Source organism: Salmo trutta, chromosome 34 (assembly GCF_901001165.1).
Source record: "Salmo trutta chromosome 34, fSalTru1.1, whole genome shotgun sequence".
Taxonomy (NCBI): domain Eukaryota; kingdom Metazoa; phylum Chordata; class Actinopteri; order Salmoniformes; family Salmonidae; genus Salmo; species Salmo trutta.
Genome location: NC_042990.1, coordinates 20,663,726 through 20,669,725, shown reverse-complemented (window position 1 = coordinate 20,669,725; position 6,000 = coordinate 20,663,726). Strand labels below are relative to the sequence as shown.

The 6,000-nt window shown below is 46.1% G+C and overlaps 1 protein-coding gene across 1 annotated transcript in view; it reads left to right on the top strand.

Annotated features, from left to right (window-relative positions):
- The window catches only part of LOC115173769 (forkhead box protein O6-like), a 60,926-nt gene that overhangs the window by 52,613 nt on the left and 2,313 nt on the right, over window positions 1–6,000 (top strand). The window lies entirely within an intron of this gene.

Genomic DNA, 6,000 nt, shown 5'->3' with positions numbered 1-6,000 from the left:
AGAATTTCTTCGTGACAAGTTAACATAGAGACTAGTGTTAATACAGTATGGCAGTGAGACGTGACAGAATTTCTTCATGACAAGTTAACATAGAGACTAGTGTTAATACAGTATGGCAGTGAGACGTGACAAGGTGGTTGAACGCCCTTGTTATTTATGTGCAAATCAAACCCCCTTGTAAGGAAAATATAATTGATTTTCTATTCTTATATGTTCACTGTAGGTCCCAGTACTCCTAGTAAGGTAGCAACAGTGATAGTGGTGGTAGTGGTAATATGTTCTACCACACTTGACTTGCTAATCAGTGAGGCTGACTGTTCCACATAGGTAGCTATAGGTCGCTAGGTAGTGAGGAGGGGTGACTGCTGCTGACGGAGGCTCCCTGGTGGATAGGAACACAAATCTGTCAGACTCAGATAAAAGCCTGTTTGGAGTAGCTGGCTTCCCTGCCTGCAGCATCATCAAACAGCATCTGACTGCCACGCACGCACACACTCACGTACGCTCACACGCACTCACACAACGCAACGCACTTCATCTCTCTCTGTCTCTCTCTACTCCGTCTCTTGTTTGGTTTACTCTGTTGCCGTGGTTACGCCCAGCTGGAGCCCACCGTTGTGTGAGGAACCTGTCAGGGCGTCTCTCTCAGATCACCTGATGTGGGTCGATCTCGCGTTGGCCTCGCTCACTACGCCGTCATTCAATTTGCCTTTGATTAAGTCTGTTACAATACTCGCTGTATGTAGTGTATACCGCATCTCTACTGCTGTGCCGCGTGTGTGTGTGTGTGTGTGTGTGTGTGTGTGTGTGTGTGTGTGTGTGTGTGTGTGTGTGTGTGTGTGTGTGGAAATGCATCTGGCTATTACATCAGTGTATGCTCATAACTGCTCATGTAATTTGCCAGCTTTGCCTTTTCTGCTGAGGACCCCTCGGAGGGTCGGAAAGGACACACAGTGCCTTGTGTAAGTCTACACACCCCTTGCACAGTCTTCAAATGTTGCTGCCCTGCTACAATATATCCATGGGGTGTCCAGCATTGCCATCAGCCGTTGAGGGAATGCTTCCTTTGAAATCAATGAAAGCTGCTTCAATGCCTGTGTTGCGCTCGCGTTGCGTCACGTCCAATGGCAGCTTCCAAGGTGAAATTCTCGATGGCTGACTTGCGCGTTCATTTTATCTTGTGAATTTAAATAATGAGAAATAAAGTTTATTTTGGTTGCATATGGCCTTGACTATACACCACTGGTTATTGTACTAAGATGTATGAAGTCAAGAATCTACTACTACCAGCTAGCTAACTACATTTACTAGCTAGGTTCCCAATGTAAACAAAAGCAACTTGTGAAATTGGAGGATAATTTAGTACAACTACCACCAACAATTTAATGAGCACTGGACCAAAGCTATTGTACTTACACATAAACAATGAATATGGGACAGAAGGAAAACTAGAATAAATACCTCTTCCCCTCTCCTCTCAGCCCCTCCCCTCTCCTCTCTGCTCTTCCCCTCTCCTCTCCGCTCTTCCCATCTCCTCTCAGCTCTTCCTCTCTCCTCTCCGCTCTTCCCCTCTCCTCTCTGCTCTTCCTCTCTCCTCTCCGCTCTTCCCCTCTCCTCTCCGCTCTTCCTCTCTCCTCTCCGCTCTTACCCTCTCCTCTCAGCTCTTCCTCTCTCCTCTCCGCTCTTCCCATCTCCTCTCAGCTCTTCCTCTCTCCTCTCCGCTCTTCCCCTCTCCTCTCCGCTCTTCCCATCTCCTCTCAGCTCTTCCTCTCTCCTCTCCGCTCTTCCTCTCTCCTCTCAGCTCTTCCTCTCTCCTCTCCGCTCTTCCTCTCTCCTCTCCGCTCTTCCTCTCTCCTCTCCGCTCTTCCCATCTCCTCTCAGCTCTTCCTCTCTCCTCTCCGCTCTTCCTCTCTCCTCTCTGCTCTTCCTCTCTCCTCTCCGCTCTTCCCCTCTCCTCTCCGCTCTTCCTCTCTCCTCTCCGCTCTTACCCTCTCCTCTCAGCTCTTCCTCTCTCCTCTCCGCTCTTCCCCTCTCCTCTCTGCTCTTCCTCTCTCCTCTCAGCTCTTCCCCTCTCCTCTCAGCTCTTCCCCTCTCCTCTCTGCCCTTCCTCTCTCCTCTCCGCTCTTCCTCTCTCCTCTCCGCTCTTCCCTTCTCCTCTCAGCTCTTCCCCTCTCCTCTCAGCTCTTCCTCTCTCCTCTCAGCTCTTCCCCTCTCTTCTCAGCTCTTCCCCTCTCCTCTCCGCTCTTCCCCTCTCCTCTCCGTTCTTCCTCTCTCCTCTCAGCTCTTCCCCTCTCCTCTCAGCTCTTCCCCTCTCCTCTCAGCTCTTCCTCTCTCCTCTCAGCTCTTCCCCTCTCCTCTCAGCTCTTCCCCTCTCCTCTCCGCTCTTCCTCTCTCCTCTCCGCTCTTCCCCTCTCCTCTCCGCTCTTCCCCTCTCCTCTCAGCTCTTCCCCTCTCCTCTCAGCTCTTCCCCTCTCCTCTCAGCTCTTCCTCTCTCCTCTCAGCTCTTCCCCTCTCCTCTCCGCTCTCAAAACAACGCACTCTGTTACAGGTAAAACGTCACATTAACGTGACGCTGATGGCAAAGCAACGCAACGTGTATAGTGGAACTGAAGAGTTAAAATTACATCTTAAAATTGATTACATTTGTTCCTACTGATGTACACAACCTATTCCATAGTTCCAAAGTGAAAGAAAAATGATAGAATATTTTCCAAATTAAGAAATAACAAAAACCCAACCCAGAGTTAATACTTGGTGGAAGCACCTTTGGCAGCCATTAGTGTGAAACATTTTGAATAAGATTCTATCAACTTTGCACAATTCAGAAGACAGAGGCAGGGTTTCCTCTAACTTTTTATTTGGGCTTTGCTCCTTTCCCCAGTCCCTGCCGGTGACAAGCATACCCATAACATGATGCTGCCACCACAATACTTGAAAATACAAAGGGATCAACAACACTGTATTCACTCCACATTACTGACCTGTATGACGAAGTGAAAAGAACAAAGCCTGTTTTAAAAAATCCACTCCAAATGACCCATTCGGTTTTCAACAAGGCTGTTAACTAATACTGCAAGACAGCACAGCAAAGAAAGGTATTTTTTGGCCTAAATTAAAAACTACAGGCTTGGGTTAAATCCAGTACAACAAAACACAAAGTATCATGTTATGGATATGGCGGTCACCGGCAGGGACTGGGGAGTTTGCCGGGATAAAATAAAATAGAAAAGGAACAAAGCTCAGGTAAACAGTTACAGGAAAACCTGCCTCAGTCTTCTGAAATGCTAAGCCTGAGATAGATTTGTATTTTTCAGGGGGACAATTATATATATATTTTTATGTCAAAGACACACCAGAATGGCTTTCCAATAGATGTTGTGTGTTCCTGAGTGGTCCAGCCTCAGTCCTAACTTACATTTCCTTGAAAATCAGAGACAAGGTTTGAATATTGCTGGCCATCAATGAATCCCACCCAAATGTATTGAGCTTGAGCAATTTTGACAAAAACTATTGATAACTGTTTCCCTGAGAGTTGTGCAAAGTTGGTAGAATCTCATTCAAAATGATTCACAGCTGTAATGGCTGGGTGTGAAGACGTACACAATCAAGACATCATTGTTTTTTATTTTTTATTAATTTGGAAAATGTTCTATAATTTTTCTTTAACTTTGAAAATGTGGAGTAGGTTGAGTACATCAGTAAGAACAAATCTAATGTATTCCCTTTTGAGATGTCATTTTAAAGCAGCAAAATGTGAAGACTGTGCAAGGGGTGTGTAGACTTTCACTGGTGACTGTAAATACCTATCTCTTATTCCATTTCCATTCCTCTGCAAAAAGACTGGAGTCAAGGCAGCATGTTGTCAGTGGTGGATTGGTGGATGGGGTAAATTATAGGTAGGACCCAGCATTGATTTGCAACCCACTTAGCTGCTGCATTTTCCTGGACATGTTTTGTGAGGATCGGCAGGAAACTATTATCTTTTGTTCAGGTGTTTTGCTTTTCACACAATACCAACCATGGACAAAAAAACAAAGAGATGTAGCTAATCTGTTTAGTCGGAAGGGAGTCCAATTTGGCAAGGTCCCACTGGTAGAAACCCTAGTTTAGGGTTAGGAGGGGAACATATACACTGACAGACACTATATGGATTCCAAAGGGAGGTGGGTGGTAAGGAGACTCTTGAATATAGATTTGCATTTCATTTGTTTCTGGGTATTTGGTTGCTGTTCCATGTGGATGGACTGGATGGGGAATGGAAATGATGTCACCAGAGAGGTGACGAGAAAATAGATACAATTGGTGGATGGATAGATAGGTGGAGAGAATGAGAGATGGCGTGATCAGGAAACCGCGGCGAGAGAGATGAATAGTAAAGGAGAGCAGCAAAATAGGACAGGAGGCAGAGGAGAGAATGACAGAGAGAATAGGATGAGATGAGGAGACTTGTTAGCTACATGTGATGGGGGAATAAAACCAGGTGGGGAAATAGATAGAATGATAGAAGAGAGGAGACAGTAGGGAAACATGAGAAAATTAGATGAAAGGGATACAGGAGAAACATTAAAGTATATGGCAATGATAAAGATCAATCACACATACAGTAGGCTACTTAACTTGGCTAGCTGAAGAACATGGCAATGATATGAGCATGACAGTGATGCTTGGCTACAGATACAGTAAAGTACTTCGCTTGGCTAGCTCAGACGATCTCTACTCCCACTAAGCTTCTCCTGCAGGCTGGTTTAGATCTCATCAGGGCCTGTATTCAAAAAGCGACTCAGAGTAGGATTACTGCTGATATCCAGGTTGGCTTCAACTTCAAATACTGCTATAGAGCTGTAGATTAGCTACATAGTAGACACTCAGACGAAACCCAGAGCTTAAGACATATAGGGTCTCTTCCAATATGCACACTAGCATGCCACTTGAGTGATGAAGTAAGTAGTAAGTAGTGGGTAAGTATGGATATTGGAACACAGCCGTAGGGAAGCATCACGTCTTACTTCACATACTGTATCTCTTCCTAGTAGACCTAGCCCCTTAAATAAGGTTACCCAGAGGCAGACATAATATCCACACAGCTACAGCTATTATCACAGCCCATGTTACTGGTTCTGGACTCCTCTCTCTCTCTCTCTCTCTCTCTCTCTCTCTCTCTCTCTCTCTCACTCTCACTCTCTCTCTCTCTCTCTCTCACTCTCTCTCACTCTCTCTCTCCCTCCATCTCCCTTTCTCTTAACCATAATATTCACACAGCTATAATCACTGCCCCTGGTACTGTTTATAGGATCATGGTTTATAAGGAGGTTAAATAGGCATGACTCTCTGTCTCCTCTCTCTCTCTCTCTCTCTCTCTCTCTCTCTCTCCTCCCCATCTCTCTCTCTCTCTATTTCTCCAATTCGCTCTCTCTCTCTCCTCCCCATCTCTCTCTCTCTATATTTCTCCAATTTGCTCTCTCTCTCTCTCTCTCTCTCTCTCTCTCTCTCTCTAGCTCTCTCTCCTCCCCATCTCTCCCTCTCTATATTTCTCCAATTTTCTCTCTCTCTCTCTCTCTCTCTCTCTCTCTCTCTCTCTCTCTCTCTCTCTCCCCCTCCCCTCCCCCCCTGTTTTGGTACTCTTCCAGATCTTCATTCTCTGCCAAATTACATCTCCCTCTCCCGTCTCCTTCTCTCTCCTTCAGCCTCCTGGCTAGATCTCAGGATTTCATATTTGGAGGCCTTGCGATCAATACTGCGTGTTGGTGATTGGGTTGCCACGCGTGATACATTTCTGTAACCTTGGTGATGGTTTGGTGTGGAGTCTCTGGCTGAAACCCTGCCTGTATTTTGGCTCAGTGAGAGAAAGGAAAAGGAGAGCAGAGAGGGCAGAGGAGAGAAGAGGAAGGGAAGATTAGATTAGAAGAGAGGAGGGGCAAGGTGATGAGAGGAGGGGAGAGGAGGCAAGGGGAGGAGAGAGGAAAGGAAGGGAAAGGAGATGAGAGGAGTGGAGAGGCAAGG